The following is a 19,239-nucleotide window of genomic DNA, read 5'->3' as shown; positions in this document are numbered from 1 at the left end:
AAGGGGACTCGAACCCCTTTACTCTGGCCTCTCCCAAGGGGACTCTAACCCCTCTTGGATAGGCCCTTGGCTTCTCCCCAGGGGACTCTAACCCGTCTTGGATAGGCCTTTGGCTTCTCCCAAGGGGACTCTAACCCGTCTTGGATAGGCCTTTGGCTTCTCCCAAGGGGACTCTAACCCCTCGTGGATAGACCTCCACTTTGGCTTCTCCCAAGGGGACTCTAACCCCTCTTGGATAGGCCCTTGGCTTCTCCCAAGGGGACTCTAACCCCTCTTGGATAGGCCCTTGGCTTCTCCCAAGGGGACTCTAACCCGTCTTGGATAGGCCTTTGGCTTCTCCCAAGGGGACTCTAACCCCTCGTGGATAGACCTCCACTTTGGCTTCTCCCAAGGGGACTCTAACCCCTTGTGGATAGGCCCTTGGCTTCTCCCAAGGGGACTCTAACCCCTCTTGGATAGGCCCTTGGCTTCTCCCAAGGGGACTCTAACCCCTCTTGGATAGGCCCTTGGCTTCTCCCAAGGGGACTCTAACCCGTCTTGGATAGGCCTTTGGCTTCTCCCAAGGGGACTCTAACCCTTCGTGGATAGGCCTTCACTCAGAGGCTCATTGGATTTGGACCGTCTCCACCAATGGCCTCTGCTTCCACCGCAGGCGTCCCTGGGCGGGCCTGGCATCGGGCAGACCCACAGCTGTGTGCCCGAGCCTAACCTAGTGCTGTGGTCTTAAAACTCTGCTCCTTGAAAAAGTTATGCCTTTTCTTAGCTTGTTACATCTTCCCTGCTTCTTGCTAGTTGGCTGCTTTTCTCAGGCTTCTTACCTGCCTTTTACCCCATTTTTTTTTCTTTCTGCCTTACCTCTGGACTGCCTTCATTAGCATTTCAAATGACCTCTAGCTGATTTTCTTGTTAGGCTGGGGAAAAGGATTTTCTAGTTAGACTGGGGAGATTTTCTGTCTGGAAATTGATCTGCTTTAGTTTCCCAGAATCTTCACACTATTGGGCTTTCCTCCCATTCCTCCCATAGTGGACGATGACCCAAGACAAACGAAGGAGGGGTGCCTCTTTGCAGAGACCATCAGGGTGCTCATGCACACACATATTCACACAGAGGTTATCACATTCCTCCCCTTTCCCCCCCCTAGAGATTTCCAAGGGAGCATACCTCCACAGCAGATTTTCCACAGATTACCTCCTTCCTCGTGGATTTCTTCACTGCATCTGTCCCTTCGTGGTCGCCATCTGATGTCGGTGGGCCCCACGGGTGACTTATGTGAAGCGGGGAGGAGAAAGACAGTCACTTTCTCCCCACCCTCCTCTGCCACTCGGGACCCAGGGTTGCTGGGTTCTTGTCTCACCTCGCAGAAAGGAATTTCAGGAGTAGACAAGCAGTGAAGTAAGTAGGTTTTATTGGGAGGATTTTTAGGTGTGGAGGGGGAGAGAGAGAGAGAGTAAAGTTAGACACGAAAGCATGAGAGTACACATCTCAAGAGGGGAGATGCGGGCGACACATGTGCTCGGGTACCACATGTGCTCCGCCAGATGGGCGCAAGCAGCACATGGGCTCAGGCAGCATATGCGCACCCTTCCTTTGTTCCAGGTGGCCTTCATAGGGTTTCTCCAGCCTGTCCCCACAAAATGCCTCTTTCCAGGTAAAAGTTCGTTGCTAAGGAGGTTACCAGGGAGGTCCAAAAAGAGGAATTTCATGGGGAGGCCTATATCCTGAGGGTCTGCGGATGGTCTCATCAGGCCTTTGTTTTCTGTGTCCACAAGGTGGGTCACTCCTAGAATTCTTCTTCCATTGCAAAGGGCCTTTCCCTATCTACCTGCCTACATCAATATGTTTGTCTGGTAGTTGCTCTCAGGGCATGGTAATGGTAGGACCATGATGGTCATTAGGGTGATAAAGGAAGTTCTTCATTGGTCAGGATTGTAATATGAATTTTAACTTGGTGTAAATTCATTGGGCTCATTATTTACTGATGGGCTTTCTTTCCTGGATGTGTGGTATGCTTCAGTAAAAATCAGATTAGTGAAAGAAATTGATTGATAAACACTGAGTCCAATGACCATATTACTTTTTTTTGGTTTGTTTTGGGGCCACACTTGGTGATGTGGAGGGTGACTCCTGACAGTATGCTCAGAAGTTACGTGTGTCAGCGCCCAGTTGCCAGGGATTGAAGATGGGGAAGCCATGTGTAGGACAAGCACCTTACTTCGTTACTTTTTCTCCAGCCCCACCAAGAGATAGTACAGTGGAAAGGTGCTTGCATTGGCATGTGGCCAACCTGGGTTTGATCCTCAGTACCCTATATAGTTCCCTGAGCACTGTCAGGAATGATAGTTGATTATAGAGCTAGGAGGAGTAAACCCTGAGCACTGTCGGGTATGACCTCCAAAACCAAATACACACACACACTGAAAAATAAAAAAAGAATGCAGTGGTTTGGGCCAAACACCAGAAAGAGTTTGGGAAAATTAGCAGGAGAGATCTAATATATAGGAAGCGGGTAGGGCGTTCGCCTTACAAGCGGCCAACATGGCCGACCCGAGTTCGGTTCCTCCGCCCCTCTCGGAGAGCCCGGCAAGCTACCGAGAGTATTCGATATGCCAGACACAGTAACAACAAAGTCTCCAATGGAGACGTTACTGGGCCCGCTCGAGCAAATCGACGATCAACGGGAGGGTCTTTACTTTACTTTACTATTTGTCTAAAACATCATGGGTGGAAATATGAAATTGAACCTTTTAACACATAAATGTATCATTTCATTTATTTAAAATGTTTTAATTGACTGTTGTTTGTCAGTACTTGATGAAGAGCACACCTTTGTTTCCATGGACCTTGTTCTAATGGAGACTGACAGAAAGCAATCAGATAACAAATGGAAAGATAGTGTCAGCAGAAGATAAATACAATGAAGCCAGTAAAGCAAGATTAAGGGAATGGCTTAATTAAAGATAGAAAGTTAGAGGGAAATTTTCTGCCATAGTGGGTGGAGGATACTGGGGACATTTTTCATTTTCATTTCATCATCCTGTTAATCGTCGATTGCCTCGAGCAGGCCCCAGTAACGTCTCTTTCATCCTAGCCCTGAGATTATATTCACGGCTCTTTAGGAGAATTGAGACTCATCATTGTTACTGGTATTTGGCATATTTGGTACGCCACGGGGAGTATGCCAGACTCTGCCCTGTGGGCAGGCTACATTCGATAGCCTGCAAGTTTGTCCAAAGTAGGAATGAGATAATAAGATGTCATAAAAAAAGTTTTGATAAGATGTCGCGCGGCCGCAAATGCGGCCGCGCGGTTCCGGGATCTGCATTTTATAGTCTCTGAGTCTTGGCCGCTGATGGGATTACACGGCGCCAGGGGGCCAGGTGGTGGGGGTGACCCCCGCCTGCTGGAATTTGGAGGATCTGGATGGAAGATGCTCGACTCCAATCCGAGTAGGCTTGGAGGTCTCGGCCCCGGAACCCGCGTGGCTTTGTCCCTCTGCCAGTACCTTCATGTGTGCGGAGAGTGGTCTCAGCATGGTGGTGGCTGGTCCTGAAGGTCTTCGGCTGCCGGAGCCCTGGTCGGGGCACATTGGTGGTGGAAAATGTGCATGTGGAGGGATGGGTGTTAGATCATTGTATGACTGAAACTCAAATATGAAAGCTTTGTAAGTGTAGCTCACGGTGTTTCGGTGGAGAAAATAAAAAGGGTAAGGGAATGAAGAATGACTAAAGAATATGGGATAGTAAGGAGGAGATTGGACAAGATACAAAAGACATTTCTGGGGCCATGTCTTTCAAGCAGAGAACACTGAATTTCAAGCCTTGTGTCTAGGAATAGAGTATTCCCGTTGGACTGTGGTTCTGTGGCAGAGCATGGTAGGCTTGACTATGAAGTGCTGGAAAGGGTTTTCAGGGTTCCAGACCCCTCAAATCAAGGGCAGTTGAAGTTAATGGCGAAGATTTTTGGTTTCAGAGACATACATAGTAATCAGTACAGTTGAATATACCTATATGTGTGTGTGGTGGTGGGGGGGGGGGTACACAGAACATAGAAGTGTATTTCTTTTCCACCGAAGATACTGCGGTGTTAATCTGCTTTCCCCTAATGGCTAATGATATCAAGCATCTTTTCATATACTTATTTTCCATCTGTATATCCTCTCAGAGAAAATGTCTTTTTACATCTTTTGCCCGATTTCCATGTTGGAACACAGAGAAAATCATCTTTGACCCCTCTAGTCTTGTCTGAGAAATAATTATCAGAGAAAAGAAAAACAGGTAAGGTTTTTGTTGATAACACATGGTTTTGTTGTGTTTTTGGTTTTAGGTGACACACGGCCATGTCCAGGGGTTATTCCTGACTATTCTAAAAATTACTCCTGGCAGGCTCAGGAGACCATATGGGATGCTGGGGATCAGACCTAAGTCTGGCGCATGCAAGGCGAATGCCCTACCCATTGTACTATCACTCCATCCTACGCATTTATCTCCTGTGCAGATGAGAGAGACCCCACTGAATTGAGTAATTCACTCACAAGACTTTTTTTTTTCCCTTTTGGGTCACACCCGGCAATGCACAGGTTCCTCCTCGCTCTGTGCTCAGGAATTTCCCCTGGCGGTGCTCAGGGGACCATATGGGATGCTGGGAATTGAACCCGGGTTGGCCGCGTGCAAGGCAAACGCCCTACCCGCTGTGCTATTGCTCCAGCCCCTCACAAGACTTTTGAGGTTATGATCGTAGCTTAGTTCAAACAGAGAGAACTCTGGGAAGGAGCATGCCAGATCTCTCAGGGAGGCTTTTGAGGAAAAGGCATATTCATAGTAAAAGAGAAGGTCTTCCTTGTCCTGGAAAATGTAAGATTGCTTTCCCAGGAAGGAGTTGCCTTTAATGGCAAGACTTACCTGTAAACAGCCTTCACAAAAGGCTACCTCCACAGGTTCTTCCACAGTTCCACTCAGAAGACGCTTCTTCAGACTTTCCTTGTTTTGCCTTTTGCTTATACATGTGTAATAACACTTTCCCACTGTTGAATCTCTTCAGACATGAATCAGATATACTTTCCTGTGGTCTGGATCTGTTTCTGGGCTCTCTGTCCTGTTCCATTGATCCATATGTCTCTTTCTTATAGATTTGATTACTTTAGTTCTGCGGTGGGTCTCAATCAGGCAGACTGATTACTCTAACTTTGGCTTCTTTTTTGGTATGTGTGTGTGTGTTGGGGGGGGGGATGGATAGGGGAGAGGTTTGAGCCCTACTGTTGAAGCTGTTTCTGACTCAGTGCTCAAGGGACCTTATGGTTCCAGGATGGAGCTGGGGTTGGACTCACGCAAGCCAGTCAATCACCAGTTCTACCTGTTAGGCCCCTTATTTCTATTGTTAAGGGAAGTGTTTCTTAATCATTTAAAATGACATTCACTGTAGGCTTTTTTGTAGAGATCTTTGTCAGGTTAAGGACATTTCTCAGTCAACTAAGATTGTAAAAGCAAATCCTGAATGGTTGTTAAAGTCTGAGAAGTATCCTTCCTGTTTCTATTAAGAGGATTGTGTGGTTTTTCTTTTTGTCTGTTAATTGGGCACATTGCTTTGATAGATATTCAAATACGAAATCATTTCCATATGTTCCGCATAAACTCCCCTCTTTGCTATGTAGATAAGCAGTGAAACAAATAGATTTTATCTGGAGGATTTTTTTAAGGTGTGTGTGTGTGTGTGGAGAGAGAGAGAGAGAGAGAGAGAGAGAGAGAGAGAGAGAGAGAGAGAGAGAGAGAAACAGTAAAGTACTCAAGAGAGAACACAGGCTTCTCCAAGGATGAAGAGAGAGAACCCCTACACACATCCTAGCATTAGACAGAAAAGCATGAAAGTACACATCTCAAAAGTGGAGATGCGGGCTACATATGTGCCCGGGCACCACATGTGCTCAGCCACATGGGCGCAAGCAGCACATGGGCTCAGGCAGCATATGCGCGCCCTCCTTTGTTCAAGGTGGCCTTTATAGGGTTTCTCCAGCCTGCCCCCACATGAAGTTTCTTCCCAGGTAAAAGTCCATTGCTAAGGAGGTCACCAGGAAGGTTGGGAGGGTGATAGTCTTCTTTGGGCTGAATCACTAAAGTTAATCAGATTAAAGGGGAGGTCCAAAAAGAGGAATTTCATGGGGAGGAGGCCTAAATCCTCAGGGTCTGCCATGGATTTATCAGGCCTCTGTTTTCTGTATCCACAAGGTGGGTCATTCCTAGAATTCTTCTTCCATGAAACTTTGTTTCATTGCAAAGGGCCTTTCCCTATCTACCAGCCTACAACACCCCCCCCATCCCACCCCACCCCTGTGGCAGGGCATTCCCTTTTGTTCTCTCTCTCCTTTTGGGTGCTGTGGTTTGCAAGAGAGGCATTGAGTGGCCTTCATGTTGGGTCTATAGTCTACTTTCAGCATGCATCTCTCATCCTGGGAGGATCCTCCCAACACCCTTTCCTTGGTGTTCCCCTCTCTATCTGAGCTGCCTTGTCCCCCAGAATGTGCAGCTGGCCTCCAAGCCCCGGAGTGAACCTCCTGTACTTGTCTCGGTTATTTTATTCATGGATGTTGGTCTCCCATTTTGTTACTTTATGTTCCCCAGATGAATGCACTCTTTCTATGTCTGTCCCTCTCTTTCTGACTCATTTCACTTAGCATGATACTCTCCTCTTATTAAAAATTTTTCAAACATAAGAGAAACTGGCTTTCTAGAAATATTTTTTGAACAGAAGTGTCATAGAAGCTTCTGCTCTGAACTACAGCAGAAACCCCTCTCCTGAAAGTTGGATTGTACGAAAGCCTGCCCCATCTGGTTGTGAGAAGTGAAAGGAAATGAAAGTCAAAGTCATGGGTGATGCTTAGCATACTGACCTTAGTGGGCCAGTGCATCCAGCCCCGGACATGTGTGCACAGCCTGCCTCACACATCCCTGTTTGTGGAAAAAGCCAAGACTTGTGCCCATGTCCGCCTTAGTCCCTGCCTCCTGACCATGTCTGAAGCTTCCTGCTGTGGCTATGGGAGTTTTCCTGTGTCTTCTGATTTGAGAATTCATGAGTATACAAAACTCCTTTCTTCATGGCTATCATGTCCACATCTGGCTAGAGGCACAGCAGCCATTTAGCGGTATCTAGAAGTCTGAAGGCATCATCAGGCTGCTGATGCACTCGCCTCACAGGTATAGATTGACCTGCTTGCGGTACCATACCCTATCAAAATGCATTGTTTTTTATGAGGTATTTGTGTTGGTTCCAGCAGTGCAGATTCTAGAATGCAGCGCTTGGGCCTAGCAGTGCTTGGGCCTAGCAGCGCCGAGGAGCGACCAAGGTCACATCCAGCAGTACTGGTGGGGAGGACCTGTGGCGTCAATGATGGAGCCAGGCCTTTGCATGTGCCAAGCATGTACTCTCTTATTTTAGCAACAGCCCTGCCCCTGAATTTAAACATTCTTACAGTAAGTCAGTGTTCTCTCTCTCGGTACAGTTATACTTGTAGTCTTCTGACTCCTGATTAGCCTGAGCATTGTTTTTTAATCTTGTTTTGTTTGGGGACCACACCCAGTGATGTCCAGGAGTTACTCCTGTCTGTGCACTTAGGACTTTCTTTCTGGTGGTGGATAGGGGAACTATATGGGATGTGGGAGATTGAACCTGGGTTGGCTGCATGCAAGGCAAGCACCCTCCCTGTGATACTGTCATTCCAGTTCTTCCTGAACATTTTTATCATAATTATTTTTGCTGTTTATGTCCTCCTTCCTATACTTTGCATATTTGTTTTATTTGTGAGTAGTAGATAAGGGCTTTTGTTTTTTCATTATTGCTGTTGAAAACATGTCTTAGCATGTCTGGTCAGGGCATATAAAAAGGAAGTTATATCAAGAGTGAAAAGGAAGAATCAGGAATGTCATTATTGACAGATAATATCACTGCCCCAAAATCCCGGAGAAGCAATGAACCACAGCAAGGAGCAAGAAAAAGAACATGAAAGCAATTTGCTAGACATGTGATCAGTAGTCAAAAGTCAAGCATATTCCTATAAGCCAGCGAGAGACAGATAGTTGACTTTTCAAAACTTCAATTCACAGTGGTATTAAATGTTATATTGTTATAGTATTCTTATTACCATATACAAGTGTTATATTAGATGTTTTAAACTAGTTTAGAGGAGTTCTTTTCTATTTCTAAATGGCTGAATATTTTTAATTCTTTTATTACAAATGTGTGTTAGATTTCCTCTAATGCAGATTTAGCACCTTTCAGATGTATATGTAATTTTTCCCATACTATGTTAGTGTGGTGAATTATCACTTGATCACTTGATATCCCATTACTCATCGATTTGCTCGAGCGGGCGCCAGTAACGTCTCCATTCATCCCTGTTGCATGCTAGAGTAGCCCAATGCCATCTGCTCGTTCTAGGAACACAAAGAGCCTCAAACCGATCATTCAGGGTCTTGACAAAGAAGTCTGACCATCTTGTAGGTGGGTGGCCACGCGATCTTTTGACATGGAATCCAGTTGGTAATGGCTCTAGTCCATAGTGGTCGTCTCTAAATCTCCTTACGTGTCCAGCCCATCTGATTTTCGATGCCTTGGCCAACGAGACAGCTTCCCTGATTCTTGAGCGTTGACGGAGGTCAGAACTCTGGATTCTTTCTCTCATTTGAGTGAAGCGTGATAACTCCAAGCATAGCTCTTTCAATTCCTCTTTGAGAGATTCAAATAACGTTTGTATCCTATTTTTGTAGGGCCCAGGTCTCAGACGTGTACGTTAATGCAGGAAGAACAGTGGAATCTAAGAGATGTGCTCGGAGCTGGAGTTTCTTCATCCTCTTGGTTATTTCTTCAACGCTCTTGGAGGTGTTCCAAGCCACTCTCTTCCTCCTGCGCAACTCAGGTGCCAGGTCATTTGTCATGTTGACTTCTCGACCTAGGTACACATAGCTGTTGCATTCGGAGATGGTCGTACTGTTGAGAGCAAATGGAATGTCAGGAACAAAACTGTTTCTCATGAACATTGTCTTTGTGAGATTCAGCTGTAATCCAACCTTTCCACACTCACGGTCGAAGTTGGTCAGCATTTGTGCCGCTTGGCTGATGTTTGGTGTTATTAGAACGCTGTCATCAGCAAAGCGGAGGTGGTGTAGTTGCTGACCATCTGTCTTCACTCCCATTCCTTCCCATTTCACTCGCCGCATGATGTTCTCGAGGGTGGCACTGAAGAGTTTCGGTGAAATAGTATGACCCTGCCAAACCCCTCTCTTGACATCGATGATCACTTCTTTGTAGGATGGTGAGATCCTGGGAGCAAATCCATAATACAACTCACAGAGGATCCTGATGTATTGAGTTTGAATGCCCTGATTGGCTAGGGCTTCAATGACCGCTTCCGTCTCAACAGAATCAAAGGCCTTCTTTAAATCAGTGAACGTTAGACAGAGCGGCATCTTGAACTACTGAGAAACCTCAATGAGCTTGGTTATCGTGTGGATATGGTCGATGGTGCTGAATCCTTTGCGAAACCCGGCTTGCTCGCATGGTTGTCCTTCATCTAGTGTTCTGCCAATCCTATTCAGGATGACTCGAGTGAACAGCTTCTAGATGCCAGACAATAGGCAGATTGGGCAGTAGTTGCCAAAGTCGTGGATGTCTCCGTTCTTGTATAGTAGTACAGTCCTGCTGGTTTTCCATTGGGATGGAAACTTGCATTCAGACAGGTAGCGTGTGAAGAGCCAAGCCAGTGTCTTGATGAGTATTGACGGTAGGTTCTTCAGTTTTCAGGTTGACCTTGTCTGGGCCAGGTGCTCTTTGTTTCTTTACTGATGAGATGGCATGTTGGATTTCGGAAGGGAGATCGTTGGGAACGACATATGCAGTGGTGAATTATAATTAGAATTATTTTTTATTGTTAGATAGTTGTTATTGAGGACTTGGTGTAAGTTCATCTTGTCCAGACATATATCATTAGATTTAGTTCACTAATATTTTATTCTTTTTTTTTTTGCATTTGTGTTCCTAAATGAGATTAGCTTAACATTTTCCTTTAGTGTACTACGATTCTTTGTTTTTTGATTTTGTTGTTATTGTCGTTCTTGCGTTGGGACCATACACAGCGGTGTTCATTCCTTAATCTTGGCTCTGCACCAGGGATCACTCCTGGCAGTTTTTGGGGGACAATAGTGGGTGCTGGGGATAGAATCCAGGTGGGCCATAGGCAAGGCCATTGCCCTACCTGCTGTACTATCACTCCGGCCCCTACCATCGTTAGTTTAGTAAAAGAACAGTGAGTTGCGCATTTTGTTCATTCTACTACTTACATAAAGAGAGGGATTAATTGTTGCTTGAAAGGGAAATAACCATGCAGAATCACTAGGACCTATTATATTTTCTTTTTTTTGTTTTCTTTTTGGGTCACACCTGGCAATGTACAGGGGTTACTCCTGACTTTGCACTCAGGAATTACTCCTGGCGGTTCTCAGGGAACCATATGGGACGCTGGGAATCAAACCCGGGTCAGTCACGTGCAAGGCAAATGGCCTACTTGCTGTGCTATCGCTCCAGCCCCAATTTTCAAATATTTTAAAATCGTTTTCAGATATTTAGATTTTTGTCTCCAATTGAATTTCTTGATTACTTACATATTCTTTACACTCCTGTTTCTTCTTGAGATTATTTTGATTGTTTCAATTAGCTTAAATTCGACACCTATATTTTCAAATTTTTACCAGTATAGGTTAAAATAATTAAAAAGTTCCTAGTTTAGGACATAGTTAGAATCCTTTTGTTGGGAAGAGGGATTCCAACAGCTCTCAGGAGGTTCTGGGGCCCTGCTGGTTATTTCTTTGGGAACTCATTCCCATCACTCTCTCCATCCACTCTTCACTTCACTGGCCTAAGTAGAATCTCTGTGAGAGAACAGAATGGGTCCTTTTGCATGTTCAGTTATCGCATTTCCCTTATTTGCTGTAAACTCAGTATTTTTGTACAGTTTAACCAGTAACGGTGACAAATCTGAGCATTGTTCAAAAGACTTCTTTTTGACTCAGGCTAGTGAAAATAACAGAAAATATATTAATGTGCTCAAGAGTATTGTTGCAAACATCTTAGCATATATGTTAGTAGTGAATTTTGCTTGTTTGGGTTTTGACACACCCAGCAGTGCTCCGGGGGACCATGCAGTGCTGGGGATGGAACCCAGGATCTTCCTCTGCTCTCGTCCCCTGATACAGACCATGCCCTGTCCGTTTTGACCCCCTCTCTGGCCTCTAGAGTGAATCTTTTTTAGAAGCCAAAAGAGATACGCACCTAAGCGCCTTTGATCTCCCATTGTCCAGGTCTCAATATCACAGTATTTTTCAACTTTTAATCACCTGCGTGCTGATAATAAATTCAGATTTAAGACGTAGAAAAGACCAAATTTGCAGGCCAGAAAGATAGTCTAGGCATTAAAGAGTGAGCCCTGCATGTGGTGAAATCTGGTTCACTCCCTGGCACCATCTGGTTCCCTAAGCACTGAATGTGGGTGTCTACAGGCCCCAAAGCCTTGGTGCTCCTGGGCCAGCACCCCCACATTCTCGGGCTTCTTAGTAAACCACCAGCACCCTTCGTTTAAAATCACTGGGAGGGGCCTCCAGATTCCTGAGCACTGATTCACAGCTTCTCCCTGCACCTCCTCTTCCCCCCACACCAAAAGAATTAAAAGGCAGGTGTAGCGGAGAGTACAGAGGTTAAGGTGCATGACTGGGAAGGGGTTGATGCTTATTTCACCCCTGGCCGCACACAATCATCATGGAGTGTAGTCCTGGGAGCCTCAGGCACCACTGGCGGAGCTGGGAAAATCATTAGCCCCCGAAAGACATGAGCAGTGCCTCTTCCTTTGGCCCTTGCACTTAACATACTTTATAAATATAAAGGTGTTGTCGATCTCCAGTCATTTCTGTGTGCAAATTTATGCGTCCAAAAATCCAACTTAGAAATGAATTTTTTGTTTTGTTTGGGGCACACGCAGAGCTCAGAGTTTACTCTTGACTCTGTCCTCAGAAATCACTACTGGCAGGGCTCAGAGGACCTTCTGGGGTGCCAGAGATCAGACCTGGGTCAGTGATGTGCAAGGCAAGCACCTTATCCTCTGTGCCATCATGTCTGCCCCAGAAAATGATTTTTCAGTAAAATATAAATGAGTTCTAAGGCCACTAGTATGACCACCGCAGCTATTTGGAGGGAACTGTTTGCTTCAGGATTGTTTTCCATCCTTTAACTTTGGGTCTGTGTTCGCTCTGAAGGTTCAAATGAGTTTCTTGTAGGCAGCAGAATGTTGGGTTCAGTTTCCGAATCCATTTAGCCTCTCAGTGTCTCTTGATTGGTGCGCTTAGACCATTGATGTTAAGAGAGGTTATTGGTAGAGGGTTTTGTGCCATCTTTCTGTAGGGGCTTGTTGTGCTCGTAGGGGGTTTTCTTCTCTTAGAGAAGACCCCTTAGTCCTTCTTTTAAGTTGGTTTTAAGTCTATGATGTTCCTGAGCTGATGTTTATCCATGAAATAGTGTATGTTTCTTTCCGAGTTTGAATGAGAGTTGAGCTGGATAGAGGATTGTTGGTGAGGCGTTCATTTCATTGGGTTTTTTCACTATATCCCCCAAATGTAGACGCCTGCGAATAGTCTGACAGTTTTGGCGCTCTGGTGGTCAGTAGCTTGGGGAACATGGCACTTAGGGGGGGTGTCTGGACTACCCCCCAGGGGCTTCAGTGTTGAGCTAGCATGAGGGGCTGCCCCTGCTGCGTGGCCAGGGTTTCTCCTCACCTTCTCTTCCCCTGGACGGTCCTGGGGTTTGTGTGTCCGACACTGGCGTTGGATTCCCTGGGCTGGCCACCCGCCTGGTAGGCATCAGCCAAGTCCCTGAAGGTGAGTGCTGGTGCCTCAGTCACTCCCTCCACTGCAGAGTCAGGAACCAGGCCTTCCTTCCTGGTGCTGGCCCAGGAAAGTGGAGAGTGCCACCATGTGGTTGCAGAACACTGTGTGAGTTGTCCTGGCACATGTTAAGGCCTGTCATTCTGTGCTCCCCCGCTAGGACTGTTTGCTACTCAGCCCCAACAACCACCCACTCGGGAGCACTTGGCGATGAGTCTTGTAGTTAGGGGAGTGGGTAAGTGGGTCCTGGGGAGGCTACTGCCAGGGTGGGCACAGGAGCCATTGAATCTGTTTCTTCTTTCTGCAGGTGCCAGATCACTGAATTTTGACCATTTGGGACACTCCTGGACCCAAGGAACTGTGACCACAGAGCAGCACACACACTTTTCCCATGCGTGGTAGGTGCACATTCCCTCGACATTCTCTTGATTGGAGAGCAGAGAGTTGGTTATTTCTCAGCTGTGGATACGGACCCTAAGGAGAACCCATCATCTCTGTGCCGCTTCTTTGAGTCTCATTCCTTCAGCCTCCTTAAGGTGCCTCACAGATCCCCCTCCTTGAGACTGGACTCCTCAGAGATGCCAGGAAGTCCTGAGGTGCCAGGACTGGTTTTCTCCTTCAGCAGCTGTGTGTAATGGGAGGAGCTCTCCAGAGGCTCCTCTGATGAAGTGTGACTTCACTTCCCTTTCTCGCCGACTGGAGACACCTGCCCTGTGCCTCTATCGATTTGTGTGGTGCTGGGGATCAAACCCAGCCAGCGCGTGAGTCACTGGCGACAGGAGAGACAGTCATGGCAGGGAAGGGGCCGGGCCTGGCCTTCCGCAGCTCACATTGTACATGTAGGGCCCAAATACTCAGAATGTCTTGAACAAAGAATGCTGGGCTCACCAGAGGCCCCCACGCCAAAGATCAGAGCTGGAACCCTTAAGACACACGCACGAGTGAGCTCAGAGTGTGAAGTGGCATGAAAAAACTGAGGTGACAGGACTGCAGCAACAGTATAATGAGTAGTAACGCCGCTTGCACTTGCCTTGTGTCCAACTGACCCGGGTTCAATCCCCAACACAACGTATGTTGCCCCGCGTCCTGCCAAGAATGATCCCTGAGCTCAGAGCCAGGAGCAAGCCCTGAACTCCAGTGACTGTGGCCCAGATCCATGATAAATTCAGCTTTGAAAGTTCGTAAAGAACAGAGTCAGTTTCGCAGTTGCTGAGGACAGTAGCATAGAGACCAAAACCAGGCTAGTTCAGGTGGTCATCCTCAAAAGGAAAACGTTGTCAGTTCCTGCGGTGCCATCAGGAAAGTAAAAACACAGCCCAAGGTATACAAAGTTTGGCCAGAGCTGTAGCATAGCGGGTCGGTGTTGCCTTGCAGCACCCAACCAGGTTTGATCCTCGGCACCCCACATCTTTGAGTAACTTCTGAGCATATCCAGATGTCGCAGGGGAAGAAAAGAAAATTTCTGTACAAGCTCAGTACAGACGCACCCATCACCATCACGGTGGCCTAGTGATGTAGTGTTTCCCACTGGTCGGTGGTGGGCCTGGGGGCAGAGGGTCAGCTGGAGCCACAGGAGTCCAAGCAGGTCTGGAGTCATGGCCCCTGTGCACAGCTGCCGGGGATGTGAAAGGGTGCAGAGTTCCTCAAAAAGATACAGAAGGCCGGGAGGAGGAGGAGCCACAGTGGGTCAGGAGCTTGCTTGGCATGCAGCTGACTCGGGTTTTGATCCGCCCTTCCCCCTTCCTGGCATCTTTTATGTTCCCCTGAGCCCACCCGGAGTAATTCCTGAGTGCAGAGGCAGCAGGATGGAACCCAAAACCCCAGAGTCAGCTGGCCACTTCTTTGCAGGAACCTTGCTCCACAGCACCCCCTGCATGCCAGCTTTTTCCACTCCTGAGGGGCCCCTCAGGTTCCCCCACTAAAGTCCTAGGAAAGAAGAGGATGGCTTCAGTCCAGACCAAGTACCTGGGATGCAAGATCCGCTGGATCAGCTCTTGGTTCCATAATTGGAGCCATGGGAGCATTTGTATGAAACAGTCATGTATGGTCTCAGCTAGCAGCAACATTCTCAGTGGAAAAAGAAATGTCCCATTCCCCAGAGAGGTAGACACCCTCAAACAGTCAGCTCAGACATGTCGGGTGTTCCAATGGTTACTGACCTACTCTGCACTTCTCGGTGAACAGATGCGTTAACTATCTAGCACCTGCCCTCTCCAGGTGACTGTGTGGTGCTATGCAAAGTCTCAAGGACCGCAGGGGTACCTTAAGACTGACTCTTTCCAGAGAGAGAGTTCGGGGGTAGGGGGGGGGGAGCAACATTTTTCTTGAGTAACTCTTGGCCCAAGCAAACAGGACCCATTCCTGTCATGGGAGAAAACTCTTTGCAAATGTGGAAGCAGCCAAATGGGGCAAGAACAAAGGCCACAGATGGGGGCAGTTGAAAGGGAGCATGGGAAGGGCCACAGGAGGCCAGAGCAGAGAGCCACAAAGGAGACCCAGGGAGTGGACCCGGGGGCTCAGAGAGCACTGGGTCAGGGTGGATGAAGCCAGAACCAGTGTCTTGTCTCCTCAGGGTGACGTGGAAGCTGCACTGTGAGGGCCGACCACTCTTTCCCTGCTTCACAGGCTGTCACCTGAAATGAGGCGGGGGTGGGGCGGGGGGAGGGAAGCCGACCTACTGTGGAGTTTTCCAGAACTTGTCTCTCTCCTCACTTGGGGATTCTCCACTTTGTCCTTTGCTTTCATTCTGTGTCACTTTCTTCCCTTTCCCTTCAGAAACCAAATGGAACCAGAGCCTCAGGACTAAAGGGTTTCCCAGGGCTGCCTCCTCGTTCCCATGCAATTCCAGGCCCCTAGCTCCTGACTGTCATTCGTAAAACCAAGGGGACCCCGATGACGTTTCTATATTTGGGGGCTTATTAAAGTGCTCCTTGTACGAAGAAAGTGATCACATTTTCCTGATCGAATTTGAGTGCCTACTGCAAGTGGAGCACTCAGGGTACTAGAAGGAAGATAAAACCTGTTGTCTGCAACATGTTCATCTTGAAGTGGAGACCGTGCGAACAGTTTCACAGGGAATGGGAGAGGCAATGGACGCTGTAATTACTGGCCTGAAACAATATCAGCCTCCAGTAACTTATCCACAGCCAGTTGTGTTTTGTGGAGAGAGAAAGCTCGGGTGCAGCTTAATGATCTGGTACGGAGGCATAGAAATTAGTGGTGGGTAGAGGAAGCGTGTCAGAATGCCAGTGATTTCAGGCTGCTTGGAAGAATGGACTAGAGTTCAGATCATCTTTCAAAAGTCCTGAATAGAATCTATGTCTTTCTTTTGTTTCGGGGAGAGGTCTTTGGGATGCCGATATGGAATAAAACCTGTTTAAGGACAATCCAGGGCAATTTTCAGGAAAGGGACAGATGGAGGCATGTCCTGCACTTAACACCCATCAGTCCTGATAAAACTGGGGTGTGCCTTGAATCCCTCATGTTCCTACTTCGAGTTTTAACTACAGCAGTCATAAAATGAGAAATGATGATGTGGTAGTTTCTAGACTTGTAGATTTGCAGAACAGAAAAAAACAACAATACAGTTAAGACCATGATCAAAGATTTTTCACTTTTAAAACAACTTTAAGACTGAAGGGGATAAATAAAAATAACTTCGTTTTCATAAAACAATTATTGGCATTGTAGAAAGGTCACACTTGATTAATAGAACCAATTTTTTTCTTAGAAAAGGAGAACATTGGTTATATTATCCTTTATGGTTTTTCGGGGGGGAGTAAACGTGGTAATGCCCAGGGATTTCTCCTAGCTCTGCACTCAGGAATTACTCCTGGTGGTCCTCAGTGGACCATTTGGGATGCTAGGGATTGAACCTGGTCAGCTGTATGCAAAGCAAATACTCTACCTGTTGTCCTATATCTCTGACCCCTGAATATATTATTCTTCTTTCGAGGACCAGGCTAAATATCACAGATGGGATTTGATGCTGTCCTGACTCTGCTGACCTGGGTTCAATTCCCAGCTCCATAAATGGTTCCTCACCTCCTGCCAGGAGTTCAGTGATGCCTAAGCATAAACCAGGAGTCAGCCTTGAGCATCACCGTGTGGCCCGAAAAGAATTGAACACAGTTCCATCTGACACTAACATTTTTGTTTGTTTGTTTTGAGTCACAGGGATTACTCCTGGCTCTGCACTCAGGAATTACCCCTGGTGGTGCTCGGGGGACCCTTTGGGGTGCCGGGAATGTAACGCGGGTTGGCCACGTGCAAGGCAAACGCCCTGTCCACTGTATTATTGCTCTAGCCCCTGACACTAACATTTTAGAATTACAGATGGGTAGGACCTGCTTGCCTCCCAGGCCGTTGCTCCACCAAATAGCAACAGGGAAGCTAAGAATAGTCTCTCGGCCACCACGAGCTCCCATGTGGTAGCCACTACTTGAATCAACTCGATTCCCCAGTTTCTGCTCTGATCTCAGCTCCAACATCATCCCGGGCCCACAAACTCACCTTCACAGTAGTCCAGTATCCTGTGGGTTCGGAATTGAGGTGGGAGGAAGGAAATTGTTTTTTAAGGATTCAGGCGGGATTGCAATGACAAACACTTTTATGACCTGCCTCTTCCAAGGTAGTTTGCCCCCACAAAGTCAGCGCTCCTCATTTTCCAGTTTCACTAGGTGGTGCTCTCTGTCTGCTGAAAGGTCCCTGATGAACAAGAACCTGCTGCTTTCTCAAGGTCCTTGCCCAATGTCCTTAAATTAGCTCTCTGTCTCTAATCCCGGCGACCAATGGCTCCAAGATGAGATACAACAATTTTCATACATTTTCCTCTATGGAAACCTTTTTGGATCATTCTTAGTCAGTTATTTATAGCAAGCAATACAAAATAAATGTTTTAAAATTTTTTATTAGTGAAACACCGTGAGGTATAGTTGTAGACTTAGAAATTTTTGTGCTTGGGTTTCAGTTATACAGTGATCGAGTACCCATCCCTCCACCCGTGCCCATTTTCCACCACTGATGCCACTATACCTCCCACCCCCATCTCCTCGCATCCCACCCTGCCTCTGTGGCAGGGCATTCCCTTTTCTCTCTCTCCTTTTGGGTGTTGTGGTTTGCAAAAGAGGCATTGAGTGGCAAGCATGTTCGGTCTATAGTCTACTTTCAGCATGCATCTCCCATCCTGAGAGGATCCTCTCAACACCCTTTTTTGGTGCTCCCTTTTCTATCTGATCTGCCATTTCCCTAGCATGTGCAGCTGGCCTCCAAGCCATGGAGTAGACCTCCTGGTACTTATCTCGGCTCTTCTTGGGTGTTAGTCTCCTATTTTGTTACTTTATGTTCCCCAGATGAATGCATATTTTGGGGAAATCTCGGGTAGTGGTGGGAAAACTCAAAGGTGGTGGAAAGGGGTCATGGTGGTGGAATTGGAGTTGAAATATTAGGTAAAGGTAAAGGTAAAGGCCCTCCCGTTGTTGGTTGATTTGCTTGAGCGTGCCCAGTAACGTCTCCATTGGAGACTTTGTTGTTACTGTGTTTGGCATATCGAATACGTAACGGGGAGCTTGCCAGGCTCTGCCGTGCGGGCAAGATACTCTCAGTGGGATACTGGGCTGGAGTGATAGCACAGAGGAGTTGAAATATTGAGTGTAATTAAATACTGTGAATAACTCTTTGAGAAAAGAAAGAAACAAAACTAGCACTCTGGACTCTTCAATAGAGACTTGTGCTGCTGGGACCCAGCGGGGGTCCATGGTGGGGACTTAGCGCCAAGCCCTGTCCACTATGGGCAGGGCGGGCCACAGTAGCCCTGCCCCCAGCAGCCCCACCCCTCGGGCAAGCCCCATTTGAAAAAGCATGGGCGCATTCTGCGCAGGCACAGTGACATGGGGCAAATTTAAGTTTTCCGGGGAAATCATAAAGGTTAGTGGTTTGGAAATCGCTCCAACTGGACTTGGAAGGCGTATTTCATATGTCAGATCTTCAACCTGATCTTCAGGTTGTTCTATAGCTCTTGGTGGAATCATACTCCTAGGATGCAAAGCCAGAGGCGTACTCTCATCGAGGGCGGGAACCAAAGTCCTAGAAAACTTACCAGGGCAGTACTTGTTAAAACCTTAAAGAACCCAGAGTTCGCCAGGGGCTGAAGGGTAGGGGGTGATACAGTGGTAGGATCAGGGGAAGGTGAAAGCCAGGGCTTAGGGGACCCTGGGGGGCCTTGGGGGACTGGGGGTAGGACTCTCCCCCCGGAGTGGAGCTCCCTGCACCAGCAGCCAAATTGGCTGCCAAGTTAGGAGACAAGAGGATAGGGAGTATTTTCCAGTA

The sequence above is a fragment of the Sorex fumeus genome, unplaced genomic scaffold (genome assembly GCF_029834395.1).
Source record: "Sorex fumeus unplaced genomic scaffold, SorFum_2.1 ptg000001l, whole genome shotgun sequence".
Classification (NCBI taxonomy): Eukaryota; Metazoa; Chordata; class Mammalia; order Eulipotyphla; family Soricidae; genus Sorex; species Sorex fumeus.
The sequence above is the reverse complement of the archived record's forward strand: the minus strand, read 5'-3'. Positions refer to the sequence as shown.